This window comes from Mustela erminea, chromosome 1 (assembly GCF_009829155.1).
Source record: "Mustela erminea isolate mMusErm1 chromosome 1, mMusErm1.Pri, whole genome shotgun sequence".
Classification (NCBI taxonomy): Eukaryota; Metazoa; Chordata; class Mammalia; order Carnivora; family Mustelidae; genus Mustela; species Mustela erminea.
The window spans coordinates 121362277-121378605 of NC_045614.1; the positions used below are offsets into that span (position 1 = coordinate 121362277).

The 16329-nt window shown below is 36.5% G+C and overlaps 1 long non-coding RNA gene across 1 annotated transcript; it reads left to right on the plus strand.

Moving 5' to 3' along the window:
* Positions 1-8313: 8313 nt before the first annotated feature.
* LOC116601002 lies at positions 8314-16116 on the plus strand. The gene is made up of 3 exons (XR_004289883.1): positions 8314-8531; positions 11733-11907; positions 15948-16116. It is a non-coding gene; the product is annotated as an uncharacterized LOC116601002 (long non-coding RNA).
* The last annotated feature ends 213 nt before the right edge of the window (positions 16117-16329 follow it).

The window sequence follows — 16329 nt, forward strand, 5'->3', positions numbered from 1 at the left end:
AAAGACTGTTGTCTATTGAAATTATAATAAAGCATAAATCAAATCTAAAATTAGTTTATACAACTTATATAAGTTAATTTGTACTTAATAGTAAAGAATACAAACATGAAAACTTAGACCTCATTGTAAAATAATCAGAGAGCAAAAGTTAGTATTTATAAACTATTTATAGGCTTGCTATGTTACAGTGAGAGAAATAGTATAGAGGCTTTTACTAATCTGTAAGAATACATTAATCCCTTCAAACTGTTTTGTAATTCATAATTTCATTCTTAGACTATATTATTGTTGGGGGTAAGATCTTTGTCATAGAAATTACTAGTAATTTATTAAATTTTTAAAAATTAGTTAACTAATGAGAGAGTAATTTGATGTTTAGAACAGTAAATAAGCCTTCAAAAGTAAGATATTTTCTTTATGTCATGATTTTCAGTAACATCTGGAAATGTGGAAAGAGTTCCTGAGAGGTTAATGCTAAAGATACAAATTTCAGATACAACCACAAAGATAGTTTTTGTTTTATTTTTATAAATTAGTACTAATATTATGGTTAATTTTGACCCTTTTTAACCTAAGTCCTCTGCAGAAAATAAAAATCATCTTATACATTTCTGCCTGGAAGTCTTCATGTTAATTTATTTCCCTGTCTCCATTTTCTTATTCTTTTAATGTAGAATGCATGTTCATTTAGATGAAACATCATAAATCATCAGGATATTGCCCTACTTTTAAAGTCATAAAATAGTCCTCTTAACTAACAGTTAAGGGGTAAAACAATGTGTTCCCAATTTGCCATTAAGAAGCAGCATAGATTGTGTTTTAATCAAGTCAATACATGTCTTGTTTACTGAACATATCCTAAAAATATTTTACATGTAAACTTTCGTTCTGTTTTCTCAAGTAGAAATAGATCTTTCATCACTGTATTTTGAAATTTTAACCTAAGACTTACCTCACATATCACCTCTCTCCTTTCCTTTATTAAGTTAAAGGCCAATAACTTTAACTCTTAATAACAAGAAGTTAACTTAATAACTTAACTTAATAACTTAATAATAAGAAGTGTGTTTCTCTTCTCTTGTCTTTTAAAGCATATGGTTTTCAAGTTTCTTATAGTACTTGTTATTTGCTATCATGTACCACAGTTCTTTACACATTTCTCTTTCCTACTAAATAGAAGGCTGTTTTTAAGATAACAGATTCTTTTAGGACACATATTTCCATGACGTAGCACAAAATAGATTCAATAAATTATTTCTTCAATGCCAATGTATAATAAGGATAATAAAAGAATGAAAACATCTAGAATGCAATTGCTCCTCCATTACCAGTTACAGTAGTGGAGACTTGTAAATTTGGGCTCCTCCTGATGGAAATGCTTTATCTTCTGGAAACAATACCCCATGCAAGCAAGGAGAACCCGATGACTTCAGGTATCTATGTTAGAAAGCAGAGTACAGTGGTGCAGTTCTTGAACTGCCTGGGATGGAGCAGTTCAGGAACTCAGGGAATGTTCCGGGGTAGTGCTGCTGAAGGCAGGTGGTGCCTGGAAGAAACACGCCTAAGAAATAAGCTTAGCTGCGCTTCTCCTCTTTTGTCTCCACCTTTTCTGAAAACCAGTTCTCTTGGTCTCTCATTGATATTTGTATCACTCTAGAGTCACCCTGTGCATTTACTCTTTGTGTAGGTTAATCAGACACATTATGACAGGTATGCTATTAAGTAGAGGGAAGGTAATGGATGCCCAAAGAATTTGGAATTAGTTATCTTGCCTATTGGGTCCTGAAGCTAAACGAAATCATGTTGATTTCTCACAGACTATGACTTTCAAGGATGAAATTCCACAGACTATGACTTTACAGATGAATATTCTAATTCAAGTATGAACGGTGTTCTTCAGGAATAAAGTGTCCCTTAGAAGTAAGACTTTTAAGACCTAGTTCCCTCTGCTTTAGAACAGCTAAGAAAGAAAAGAAGAACTCCACAATAATGAAGTCAGTTGGTTATTTATTTATGTATTGGGGCAACAGACAGCTTAAATAAAGAGAAAGGTGAGCTCAAATCCTTAAATTCTCAGTCCATATCTGAAATCCTAGAATTTTCTATTATCAAATTATAGTTATAGCTATGGGCCCGCAGGAGCCAAGAATCAAATGCAAAATTTGAATCTATAGTTTGTCTGACAAATTATAACACCAGTTGAGTTCAGTTAATCACCAGATCTCTTCTGGGAAAGTGAAAATTTTGATTAGAGCAAGTGTGAGTCCAAGAACTGGTGCTGGACCTATTGGAAAGATTCAGAAGACATTGGACATACTGAGCCCCAAATCCCACAGAACTTTACTTTCTATTTGAAGTAGTCTTTCTTCCTTGCTACTGTTTCTCTTTGCTTGTAAATGCTGCAACTTCCTAACCTGAAGAAACTATTTATTTTTATTTTTATTTTAAAGATTTTATTTATATATTTGACAGAGAGAGATCACAAGTAGGCAGAGAGGCAGGCAGAGAGAGAGAAGGAAGTAGGCTCCCTGCTCAGCAGAGAGTCCCAGCATCCTCCATACCAGGACGCTGGGATCATGACCTGAGCTGAAGGCAGAGGCTTTAACCCACTGAGCCACCCAGGCGCCCTGAAACTATTTCTTTAAAAAAAATAAAATTCAATTGTTTTTATTCTTTACCCCTTGCCTTTCATTATCTCCAGAATTTTTATCCATTTAATTTATAGGTATGGTATCACATACAACATTCTGGTACAATTATGCTAGTTCTAACAGCTGGATATATTTTAATTATACAATTTGCTGACCATAACCTGAATGCAATACATACTAAATGTAATCGAAATAAGATTTTTTAAAATAAAGGAATCCAAAGTTTTAGTAGTTAGAAAGGCTAAAGAACATCTATGAATTGTTACCTACTCTTTAACTATATTCCCCAAGATGGCCCAGAAAAGACAATGAGACGCAGGCCAAAATCTTTGAAAGGTAACTTGATGGCTATTTTTTGGTTTTGTTTTGTTTTATAAGTGCTATAAAACATTAAGAGAAGATGCAGCTAAAATGAGATTCTTGACAGAAATAAGAGGCAAAGTCGTCATGATTACCATGAGATGAAGAAAGTAATTGTGATCATTAGCATAGCCTAAGATCTCTGGTGGCAGCTAATTGGGCATGGAGTTTCAGAGATTCACAATACATGGACAGTACACTAAAGCCTAGATTCCTTAAAGCAGGTCAGACTGTGAAAATATAGACAAAACACACAGACACACACGGGCACACACACACCAAACACATACCCAAATATGTAGCAGCTCCACACTCAGAAAATGTCTCTCTTGCCCAAATAACAATGAAAGGCAGTTCCTGGTTGGAGGCGGAAGGAAGAGGATGTGGTTGTCACCAGCCAGTGGTCCAGGCTGGTGCTGCTTCTGCCGACAAACAATATGCACTTCCACAGGGGACCCTGGCTTACTCTAGAAGAAAAAGAACATGAAGGAGTCCATGTGAGAAGTTTTTATGGGCCAGGCTTAGAAGAAGCAAACATCACTTAAGGTAATAGTCAGCTGGCTAATATTCATGTGGCCACATGCTGTTGCAGAGGAAACTTGAAACATTGCTGTGGTCTAAGGGAGGAGAGGAAGTCTATTTTGGTGAATACCTAGAAATGATGATGATGATGATGATGATGATGATGATGATGATGGTGATGATGATGATGGTGATGAGAGAAGCCTGACTTGGATTATAATATTAGACCATTTTGGCCATTCATCCCAATACTTGGAGGAGTTGTCAAACCCAAAGTCTCTTATACTATGAGAAAGTGAGATCCTTTGGGAAACTTTCTAAAATTGTATCAAATATACACTGGGTCAGCATTCCTTCTAGCCTTCCTTACAGATCAGTCGTCTTCTACCAGGGGAGCTCTGTATTTGGAAATAAGAAATACCCAAACCTTTCAAAAAACATTGATTACCAGCTGTGAACTAACAGAATTTTCCTAGGGATGTAGAATTCCACTGTGATCTCACAGCAGAGTATGGACTCATAAAGGTTAAACAATTATTGGCATTTGGGCTCAGTTGAATTGTGAACACTTCTTTAATATTTCTCCAGAGTACATAGGCAAAATAAACATCTTTAAGAGATACCTTTAGGGAATTTGGGAGATCCCCACTTTGGCTCTCTGAGCAGTATGATAATAAAAAGGATTTTTTTTTAATGTAAAAAAGATGAAGTGACAGTATTTGGTTGAAAATGTGAAGTAGAGACCCCTTTTTTTACAAAAAGAATGATGAATCACAAGCAATTCTTAACACTGTCATTAGTGACTTGAAGATACAAAATAATAATTTCTATCACAGCTCCACTCTACTCAGAATTTGGACTAAGTACAAAATTTAAGTGTGTCTATGAAAAATAACACTACATGTGAGTTACTTGATCAGAAATTAATCTGATTATAGCTGCTATTCCGTAGTTTGTTACTTGATGAATACAACTCTGGATAAATGTTACACAGCTTTTGAGTTGAAATCAGTTTTTCCTTATTTCATTAAATAAAAGATACCAGAAGCATTATGCCTTTGCCTAGAAAGAGCTTTGCTATACTTTCACCGTCTTGCCTCAATTTCTTTCATATTCTCAGCTCTGAAGAAAGTGTAATTGTCTGATAATTTCACAGCAGAATATAGTGGCTCTTAGAATAATACCATCATCCTGATAGGAAAAATTAAATAGGTAATGGAAATATCCTGAATGAATGGGTATGACCTGGCATATGGTAGAAGTTAATTTTTATTTTTTATTTTATTTTATTTTCTTGCAGAGTAATGTGCTTTTATTTTACCACAATGCATATAAGAAAAGACAAATATACCAATGGTACAATTCCAATTTGACAGAGAAATCTCACAAGTTTTTATGATATTCAGGAAAAGAGATATATCAATTACTAAGTGATAGAAATGAAATTTTATGAAAACACAGGGATCTGCCAAAACACAAAATGACAGAAGGAATGCAGAGACAATCATGCTATTACCTCAAAATAGAATATACATTTTGCATCCTTTCGTTATTTTTTACTTTATCAAAAAAACAATGTATTTATTTAATATATCCATCACAAGGGCTCGACCAGAGACTTAATTTTTTTTTTTAAAGAAGATTTTATTTATTTATTTGACGGACAGAGATCACAAGTAGGCAGAGAGGCAGGCAGAGAGAGAGAGGAGGAAACAGGCTCCCTGCTGAGCAGAGAACTCAATGCAGGGCTCAATCCCAGGACCGGGAGACCATGACCTGAGCCAAAAGCAGAAGCTTAATCCACTGAGCCACTCAGGTGCCCCCAGAGACTTAATTTTAAAAAAGAGAAACAGGGGCACCAGAGTGGCTCAGTCAGTTAAGTGTCTGCCTTCCGCTTAGGTCATGATCCCAGGATGATCCCAGGGTCCTGGGATCTAGCCCCACATTGGACTCCCTGATCAGCAGAGAGCATGTTTCTCCTTCTCCCTCTGCCTGACCCCCACCCCACTTGTACTTGGGCGCCTGCTTTCTGTCAGATAAGTAAATAAAATCTTAAAAAATATATTAAAAATTTAAAAAAATAAAATGAAAAATAAATAAATAAATAAATAAAAAGCAAAATGACATCCCACCTTAAAGAGTCCTGTACAGAAATGAAAGAAGAGACAGACAATCTAAGGAAAACATAAACACAATACAAGGAGAGAGGCTAGGCGGTCAGGGTTCTTGGCTTTGACCTGCTTTGAGTAGATTTCTTGCAGGTACGACAAATCTGTGGGTTGTTTTTTTTAGCTCAGCAGCCTGTGTATTCAAAGGGCTATGAATGTCGGATTCTCCTAGTAGGCTCAGATGGACAGCAGGATGGTCCTGATGTGCTACCGGGCAGCCACTTATCCTGCAGGATGTTCAGGCAGATGTTACCCTGGGTGTCCATGCTGGGGTGGTAGCAAGGCTCAAGGAACTTTCCCATGGACGCGTTGTAAGGGTAGCCCCTGGGGAATTCCAGAGAGGGCTTATACCTCAGTATACTTCCTCAGTATAGGAAGACAGCATATTTCCTATACTGTGCCACCTGCTCCGTGGATGGTCCTTACCCATTTAAAAGTTTGATTCGAGAAAGGCAAAAAGTCCTGTGTAGCCAGACATCGTGAGGGTCATCAGCTCCTGCTGTCGCCCCTTTCCACGGTGTCCTGAACCTGGACCCCAGTAGGCTGGGCTTCTTTGCAGCAGGAGCCATGCTGGCAGCGGCTGGGTCTGGAAGGCCATCAGGCGGTGGAGGCGGGGAGACAGGAACTGGAAGAGCATGACAGCAACTGCCTATCTTTTTTTCAGTTTAGAAGAAACATTTGGTAGTATTGCAATATTTTCAAATTTGAGGTTCCAGCTTTGAATGTGTGGTGATTTATATCTAACTCGTGTTGGTATATCCTGCAAGGCCATCTGTAAATTATGCTCATTTTTTTCTCTTTTTTTCATAACTACAGGGGTATAGATCTTCCCAGGAATACTGCTGCAACACTTTGGTGTGTTTCTGAAAGAGAAGGGATCAAGTGATCCTCACAGTGATGTCTCCTTAAAAAGTATATGCGTATTTTGCCCACTTTTCCTAGAAGGAGGTGAGGCCTCAGCTAAAGATCCTTAACAATTCACAAGTAATTGGCTGATGGTTTACCCAAAGTCAAGGCACTTGGAGTGATTTTGATGGGTTTTACAAAAACATTTGCAGACAGATATGTCAATTAAACTTTTAGAACAGACCCAGAGTGTAGAATATTTGGGAGCCATGTAAATATGACATTTTAAAAAATGCCTGAACTTCAGGAAAAGCTTGTTCATAGTTAGAGTGAGATGATAAATATGTTGTGGAAGTGAATACTGTTTCTTCCCCAGCCTTCACCTTAGCATCTGTGGGTCGTTCAGCAGGCTCACGGACAAATGGCCAGAGATGCCAGAGATAACAAGTTCATGTATGGCATTATTACCACCAACAGTGATGGTTCAGGTTTTTTTGTTTTGTTTTGTTTTGTTTTGTTTAAGATTTTATTCATTTATTTGATAGATCACAAGTAGGCAGAGAGGCAGGTAGAGAGAGAAGAGGAAGCAGGCTCCTTGCTGAGCAGAGAGCCCAATGCGGGGCTCGATTCCAGGACCCTGAGATTATGACCTGAGCAGAAGGCAGAGGTTTTAACCCACTGAGCCACCCAGACGCCCCAGCAATGGCTCAGTTTGATAGCAGCATCTGTTTCTCTAGGACAGTGCCACTCCCATGGAGACCAGCCAGGTGATGTTGATGTGATCATTTAAATCTACTAGAGTCTTGGGGCAGTAAAACATTTTTTCTTTACTGAAAGAGACAGCAGATTTAGATTTACTTGTGCTGCCCATCAGGCTTCTGCCAGCCCCGCAGTATGTGGATTGATTGAATGTCTTTATCCATCATCCAGGATATCACAAAATATTTCTCCTAAGGAATTAGTTTTAACTATGAAATAAATAAAGTATTGTTTTGAGCTCTTGGAAGCCATAGTCTTTTTTTATGTTTCCTAGAAATAATTGGACTTACAGAATGATAGAATAGATTCTTGCCATTCCATCACCAGCTTTGAGACACCCATTTGAATTGGTGTTATGATGAATAAAGCATATGCTCTTAACCAGGAAATAATACATGTTGTTTCTCCAAAGTCAAAAAACTGTGTCTAGGAACCAGAGGATGGAAATAGGAGTGCTGTCTATCATGACTGTAACCAATGATCTACTCGAGGACATTTTGCTTTTTTTTTTTTTTTTTAAATTCTTTTTTTTTTTAAATTTTTTATTTTTTATAAACATATATTTTTATCCCCAGGGGTACAGGTCTGTGAATCACCAGGTTTACACACTTCACAGCACTCACCAAAGCACATACCCTCCCCAATGTCCATAATCACACCCCCTTCTCCCAACCCCCCTCCCCCCAGCAACCCTCAGTTTGTTTTGTGAGATTAAGAGTCACTTATGGTTTGTCTCCCTCCCAATTCCGTCTTGTTTCATTGATTCTTCTTCTACCCACTTAAGCCCCCATGTTGCATCACCACTGCTTTTTGTACCCAAGACTGGGTTCTGCTGATTACGGGTCTAAGCGCTGGTAGAATGCGGCTATGAAGATGGTTCCCATGATCCACACCTTCTGGAATTCAGTGTCCTTTTGTGATCCCTTCCCCTTGAGTGTGTTCTAGACCTAACGCTTTGCTTGTGATGAATGGAATACAGCAAAAATGGTGCGATACCCTTTTCTAGCTTAGATTAAAAAAGATTCTGGCTTCAATTTTGCTTACCTCTATTTTCCCCTCCCTTTCTTCTGATGAAAGGCAAATGCCACGTCGTAAGCTGCTCTATAGAGAACGTCACATGGTAAGGAATTGAGGCTCTCAGTCCAGCAGCCCACAAGAAACTGAATTCTGCCGATAACTACATGAATTAGCTGAAAAGTGAATCATCCCTCACTAGAAACTTCAGGTAAGACTCCAACTCAGCCAGTACCTTGATTGCAGCTTTATGGGACACCCTGAGTCAGAAGACTCAGCTAAGCTGTACCTGAATTTCTGTAAGATATGAAATAATGAATCTTACTGTTTTAAGTTGCTAAATTCAGCATCATTTTTTTCTTTTAAATCTAGCAATAGACAACACAAAAGTACCCAAAAGAGAAATGCTTTCACGGGGTACATAGCATTAGTTTTTGAATACTATTTTGAATTTCACATGCTTTGGGGCAAACAGACAAAAAGAAAGTTAGATTTTGGCTGGAAAAGTGTGAACATGAAATTATTAATGTAGAAAGAAAACATAAATACTAATTATGATTTATAATCAATTCTGTAAAATTAAACTATAACTTCTAACCATATTTTCTTCTGTAGTAAAAATGCATACTTACATATTTTATATAGATGATTTTACTCTTTTTCCTCTTTGACAGTGTAAGAGGTTATTGTTGATAAACTTTACAGATTCCCTTCCCCACTCCAACACACACATATACACACACACGGGCTTCAGAATATTGAAGTGGGAAACACAATAGATGGGGAAAAATGTATATTAATCAGACAAACTATTGAGTGTCTGTCTTTGGGACCAATGTAAGTTTATGTAAGACTTAGTAGTTGCCTTATGTTAGAGTATAGAATTATTTTTTGAAATATAATGTATCCAGAAGGGTATTGTGTATATGCAGCAACTAATGGAGTAGATTACATGGACATTTGTTTTATTTTATTATTATTTTTTTGTTTTTTAAATATTTTAAGTACTCTTTACACTCAATGTGGGGCTCAAACTCACAACCCTGAGATCAATCAAGAATTCCATGCTCTATCAACTGAGCCGGCCAGGCACCCCCACGGGCATTTATTTTAATCTGTTCAGAATCCAAACATACTTTTATTTAGTTGGGACTTCAAGAAAGTTCAACGGCGAAGCCTTGTTTTCCACAATGGACAACAGGAAGATGGTCTTACTTTCAGTTTGCTGGTAGCTGTGATGAGGCTACGTGACAAAGTCCTAGCATAAGTTCAGATGTTCTAGCATATGATTTTGTATCTTGAGGTTTTGACATGAAGCTCAGATGAGAGTTTGGAATTGTTCATGAGCACCCACTGTGTGGTCAAGAAGCCTGTGAGTTTGGCTGGAGTTATTGGAGACATTTGAGATGATTTTGCTGGGCATTTTTGCCCTCATTTTCTGGCTTTGGTTCTTCAACACTTTTGTTAATTCTGTATTTCAATATTCCTCGAAAACATTTTTTTCAATTTAAATTGGCCATAGTTAGTTTCTGTTTCTTACAAATACAAAGCTCCATTGACAAAAACAAAACAAAACAAAAAAAACAGCAGCAACAACAATAACAAAATCTAAACAAGAACAACAAAGATACTTACCCGACAGTCAAGACAAAGGGATCAAGTGGAAAACACATTTCAAAAAGACAAATGTTGCTAAAGATTACCAAATAATTTTAACATCATGAAAAACCAGTGTAATGATGATACATGGAGGAACGCAAAGAAAAAAAAAAAAAACTGAGGACTCCAGTTAATAAATATTATAAAGAAAGCAAATAGAGGGCGCCCGGGTGGCTCAGTGGGTTAAGCCACAGCCTTCGGCTCAGGTCATGATCTCAGGGTCCTGAGATCGAGTCCCGCATCGGGCTCTCTGCTCAGCAGGGAGCCTGCTTCCCTCTCTCTCTGCCTGCCTCTCTGTCTACTTGTGATCTCTGTCTGTCAAATAAACAAATAAAATCTTTAAAAAAAAATAAAAAAAAAAATAAGAAAGCAAATAGAAATAACAGTTCGCTATTTTTACTCACCTCAAAATCTGTATATATTTCCCTGTCCCTGGGCACATTGCTAGGTGTTAGCTGATATGATGATATCTTATGTAATAGTCTTAACAACCATATTGGGTTAATACTAGCATTATTCTAAAATGAACAAATGAAAGGTGCCTGACTGGCTCAGTTGGTGGAACATGTGACTCTTGATATCAGGGATGTGAATACAAGGCCTATGTTGGATGTAGAAATTACTTAAATATAAAACCTTAAAAAATAAATAAAATGAACAATCCTTATCTGATAGCTTTGTGGCTTTATTATAACCAATTGGGTGATAATGGAAGGAAGAGCATGATTTTGATCATATCTCTGAATCTATTTTTTTTTTAATTTCAGAAAACTCTAAAAATGAGATATTTTGTCACAATGACTAATGTGACAAACAGTTTACATTGAGTATCCAGATAATAGTCTCCCTGTATCCTTTGAAAAAATACTTTTCAGCAACTTGCATCAAAGATGAAGTTTATATCTTACCCCTTAGATCTATCTATGCTGACCTTATAATTCATTTTAATCCATGAATATGGCAAAAATGGCATTGTATTATCATTTTAGTTACATCATTAGTCATTTTTGTCATTGGTCTTGACCAAACTTAGGTCGAGAGAGACTGCATCTATTTTTTCTCCCTTGTACCCCTGAGACCACCATTCGAACAAACTTGAAATGGTCTTCTTGCTCTTGAGGGAAACAACCTAGCTGAAGCAACACTATGAAAGCTATCCCCAGCAACCCTCCTGCTAACAACAAATATACAAGCGAGCCAGGCCCAGATCAGCCAAGTTCAGCCTGAACCAGTCTGCATAGTCAAGTCATAGATTCATGAGAGATAATAAATGGCGATTGTTTCAAGTCACTGAGTTTTGGAGCGATTTGTTACAGAGTAATACTTAATTAGTACAAGCATTGATATTTAGTATTCATAACTGTTTTAAAACAATATTATGCCTATTGGATCATTAAAACAAGTATATGGTCTCTGCAATCTGAATGTTATGATTTAAACTCTGTGAGTTTGGCATTCTGTGGAAAATATACTCCCATATTTTCTGATTAATCAAAACTAATTTAAATAACCAAACGCATTTGGAGCATTAGGATATTTTTAAATTTCCAAGAATTATGTTAAAAATCTATATAATATAGGTTTTCTTGGATTGGGATCAAAGAAAGAAATATATTCGGTCTGTCCAACAACAGAAATATTAGTAATTGGTAATATTTATTAAATGCTTGGTTTGCACCAGACTCTATGCTAAGTACTTAGTCTGCATTTTCATTTTTAACCCTGAGTGACACTCTATCTGTACTTTCTATAGGGAATCCATACGTCCTCAGGGTCTAGTCTGATTAAGGATACACCCACGGAACAGGAACTGTCACGGCTCATCAGAGTCAGTTTGCAGACTGCCAATACCCAGAGCTGTTCTGGAACTTGGCAGCAGCAGTTGCAACACCTAAGAACAGAACTCTGGAGAGCATCTGGGAGTACAGGTACATTCAAGTACATTCAAGTGAAGCTTCTTTCTCAGTCTCAAGAAGCTGAACTATTGCTTAATGAGGTCCCAAGCTAAGACATTGACCACTAGAGGAAGAAATTGTCCCCAAACAGAAGGAACATCCCTTTTTACCCTCTGTTTGTGTATTCTTACTTACCTTCTTCAGAATAATCTGGGAAACATGTTTAAAAATGCAGATTATTGAACTCACTTCCTGAAGCTTCATATTTAGTAGATCTGAAGCTAGGTTCAAGAATTTGTATTTTTAATAAGAACCATCATGGAGCTTTATAGTTAAGCAAATTTAGAAAACACTACTTATGTGATGTAGGAGTTAGAATATCTAGTTCTCCTACAGCAGGCAGCAAGGGAGGATGAAACCAAGTACTAGGTTGGCAAGGTTGAAATAGTACAATCCACAGGCAAAACTAAAGAGACTAGAAACTGGAGATTGTGCAAAACAGGGCAAGTACCCATGGAACAAGAAATGGGAATCAACTAGTCTCCTACTGTTCTGTGTGGACTCAGTTAATAGTTCTTTCCTTCCTCCATTCATATAGTGAGTGTTGCTGTGGATTAGGCACAGTTCTGCTTTCACTGAATTAAAAGGTTTTCTTATCAATTATCCTTGTCCTAAAGGATGTCATAGTTTAATAGAAGAGATAGGCATATAGCCAAATAATTGGAAAACTCATGGCTTTGGTGTTGTGGTAGATGTATAAACAAAACGAGATGGAAGTAAAGAAGGGAATTAACTCTTTTGGGAGAGAGGAGGGGTCAGGAAAGACTTTGGTGGGACTTGGTCTTGAAGAACAGATAAGGGTTTATCATAATGCATAGGGGATTAAGGACAGTTCAGCTAGAGGAAACAGTATGTGCAAAAACAGTTGAAAGAATCAGACATTTTGAGTGAAGGGTATGGAAACACATTGCAGCTAGAAGGCAGAATGCCAGAGGGGAGGGTATATAGAAACCAAGTAGACTGGAGTCAGGCAGCAAAAGCATTCTTGTAATTTTATGCTAAGAAATTTGAAAATTATCTAGAACTCCATGAAAAATCAGTTCAGCAATCTAGGCATGTTGTAACAGAATATAATTATCAGATTTATTTTCTACATTTAAAGCAACACATATACTATATGATCTGGGTATATGCTACAGATTGAATTATGTCCCCAAAATTTGTATGTTGAAGCTCTAATCCCCAATGTGGTGCTATTTGGAAGTAAGGCCTTTGGGAGATTATTAGGTTTAGATGAGGGTATGCCCCATGAGAGGATTAGCGCCCTTATAAGAAGAGAAATATCAGAGCTCCCTTTTTCCCCTGCCATTGAGGACTCAGCAAGAAGCCAATGACCTATAGGCCAGGAACCAAAACTGCTGGCATTTGGATGTTGGTCATCCTAGCCCCACACTAGCCTTGGATTATGAGAAATAAGTATCTATTGCTTAAGCCAACTAGTCTACGATTTTTTATAGCAACCTGAGCTAAGACTAAGTAGAAGTTTGTTGTTTATATTTCTGTATTTGAAATAAGTGCAGAAGGTGGGTGGGGAACCCAAGGAAAAATTAAGAAAATTGATGAGTTCTCTGACCCTGTAAGTCAGGATTAAAAATCTATTACATTGCAGGCTACCTGATTATAGGTTTTTGTGGCATCTCATGGGGATATTTAGAAGATACTACTATTTCCCTACAACTCAGCTTACCAAATCCATGGCTAAACATCATTACATAAATGAGATGAAGGTATATGTGAAAAATTAGGATGCTGCACGGTAGGAAATTAGGGAGAAGTAAAACTGAAAAAACAAAAAAAAGACACACACATGCAAAACAAAATAAAACAAAACAAAAAAACAAAAACCCCATGAGCTAAAGCAGCAAATTTATTGAAAATAAATAGTGATAAAAATAGGTAATTGCATGTTAACCAATTCAGATTGTCTCATGGTGACAAGTAAGATGGCTATGACATACTCATGGTAAGTTTATTGTTAATCTTTCTACTATTTTCTCTCTTACACTGACTTTTCTACTTGAGGGACCATCTATAGGGCTATTTCTATTTTCACAGTATTCCCAGTGTCAAGATTCATGAGGTCAGATGTGAAGATGAATTTGTTGGTTAAGCTGTTCTCTCTTAAGGGCAAGAAGCTTAATCATTTTTTTTTTTTTAACTGACCTTGTCTTGTCTGGCGATGAATCAATGAATCAAGTTAGGAATGGTAAATCATGAATAAGTGATTTATGCTTGTCTTGATCAAATATGATAGATTGCTTGGGTTCCTGACTATTACTGTATATAAAGATTTATATAATATACAAGTGACTGTGGATTAGAGAAAAAAACTGAAAATTTTCTCCAAGGATATGGTCCTATGTAACACTGTAAATGTTATTCCTGGTGAGCTAGTTTTTGAAAGAATGATGACTGGATGTGATTAATTCAATATAATTTTTTCAAGTAATTAAAATATGCCTTATGTTCTCATTTCTTTCCTTTTCCATCCACTGTTTTCTTGTTTGTTTGTTTTCTTTTTAAGCAATCACACCAAAATCCTACAGATAATTAGTAATTCAAAATCCATTTAGTAATGGGTCTTTTTTTTTCTTTTTATAAAGATTTATTTATTTATCTATTTGTTTGTTTGTTTGTCAGAGAAGGAGAGGCATGAGTGGGTGGAGGGGTGGAGGAAGAGGGAGAGAGAGAATCTCTAACAGACTCCTCACTGAGCAAAGAGCCCCAACGCAAGTCTTGATCTCATGACCCTGAGATCACAACCTGAGCTGGAAATTAATGGGTCTTTCTTATGACCTACCCACTCAAATTTCTGGAAAGATCTTTACTGTATTTTCCCAGCAATAAACGAGAAGGAAATTCACTGTGGTCAGATACCATCAGAACTAAACTAACTGCTAAATGATTGAATTTCATTTGGATAATCTGCCATATGCAATGTGTTTCTCTGGTACAGGAGAAGAGATGGAGATAAGATGGCAGACCAATAAAGTGAAATTAATTTAACTTTTCATGCGAATACCTCCTAGAGAAGATCCAACTGATTTGCCAGGCTGTTTTGTGTAGTTTTCCACATGAGACTTAAAAAAAAAAAAAAAATCAAGAAATGATTGAAAAATGATTATTCTACTCAAATTGGCAATAAATGTCACACACAGTGTGCTGGAAGCAAAGATTTAGGATAGAAAATAGTTTCTTTTCCTGGAAATTGAAATAACTAGAGTTCTTCATAAACATTGTTACATAATGAAAAGCACTGCATGCCATGAAAGTTACCATCATCTTCAAAATAGAAATCATGGTGATAGTTTGAGTTATGTGCTTGGCAGTCTGAGTACCTTATAAAATAATTTTCCTTAGGTCTTAAAGAAAATATTCAGTGTGAGATAGAAATCCATCTTCTATTTTATTTTTTTGCTCAGTATGATAAAGAATAAAAGAATAAATGCATTTTTAATGTCTTAACTACACCTTTCTATTTTAAAGAGGGATGAATTAATTTGACAGGATATATTAAATGTATTTAACCTCACTTTATGTAGATTATAGAACACCCTTTGCTCTAATGAATAGTAAGAAATAAAGTTGCTGTTGCCGACATTCATTTCAGTCTTTTCTGGGGCTTTATTTATTTATTTATTTATTTTTTCCTGATAGTCTGATATTTCATGTTCGATTCTGGATACTGCTGTGGATCTTTTACTTTGAGAAGCATTTAATTTTTGAAGTTCTTAGGCTCTCTAAAATTTTTATATTAGCAAACCTTCAGAGGCAAGGAAGACTCAAAGAACATTTCAGAGACCATCTAAAACAATTAACTGGGTTAGGTAAGCAAAATTTTATGAATTAAAAAAAATGAACAAATTTTTCAGATATAATTCAGGTACCTAGTTGGTTTTACTTTGATTTATTCAAAAGGCAGTTATCCAGTGGGTGTTACCAAATCAAGAGAACCCTTTAAAAGAGAGATTAGTCTTTCCTTGAGTTCAGAGACATTTTCTTTCTGCCCTTAGGAGACAAGCCACCATGACTTATACAGCTGCAAGAAAGTGAATATTGCCAATAACCACATGTGCTTGGAAGAGGATTCCAAGTCTCAAATAAGACTGCAGACATGGCAGGTGTCTTATTACAGCAATACACCCAGCTATGTTGTGCCTGGACTACTGATCTACTGTGAGATAATAAATGACTATTATTTTACATTGCAAAATTTGTGGTGATTTGCTTATACCAATAAAAGATTCACACAGGGGTCTCAGGGGGGTATTAGCCTCGGTTTTCCATAAAAATAGAACTAATTGGATATGATAGAGAAAGGGAGATAAGAGCTAGTAGTTATGGAATCTGAGATGTCCCAAGGTCTGCAGCTGAAGACTCAAGAGGGCTGATGTG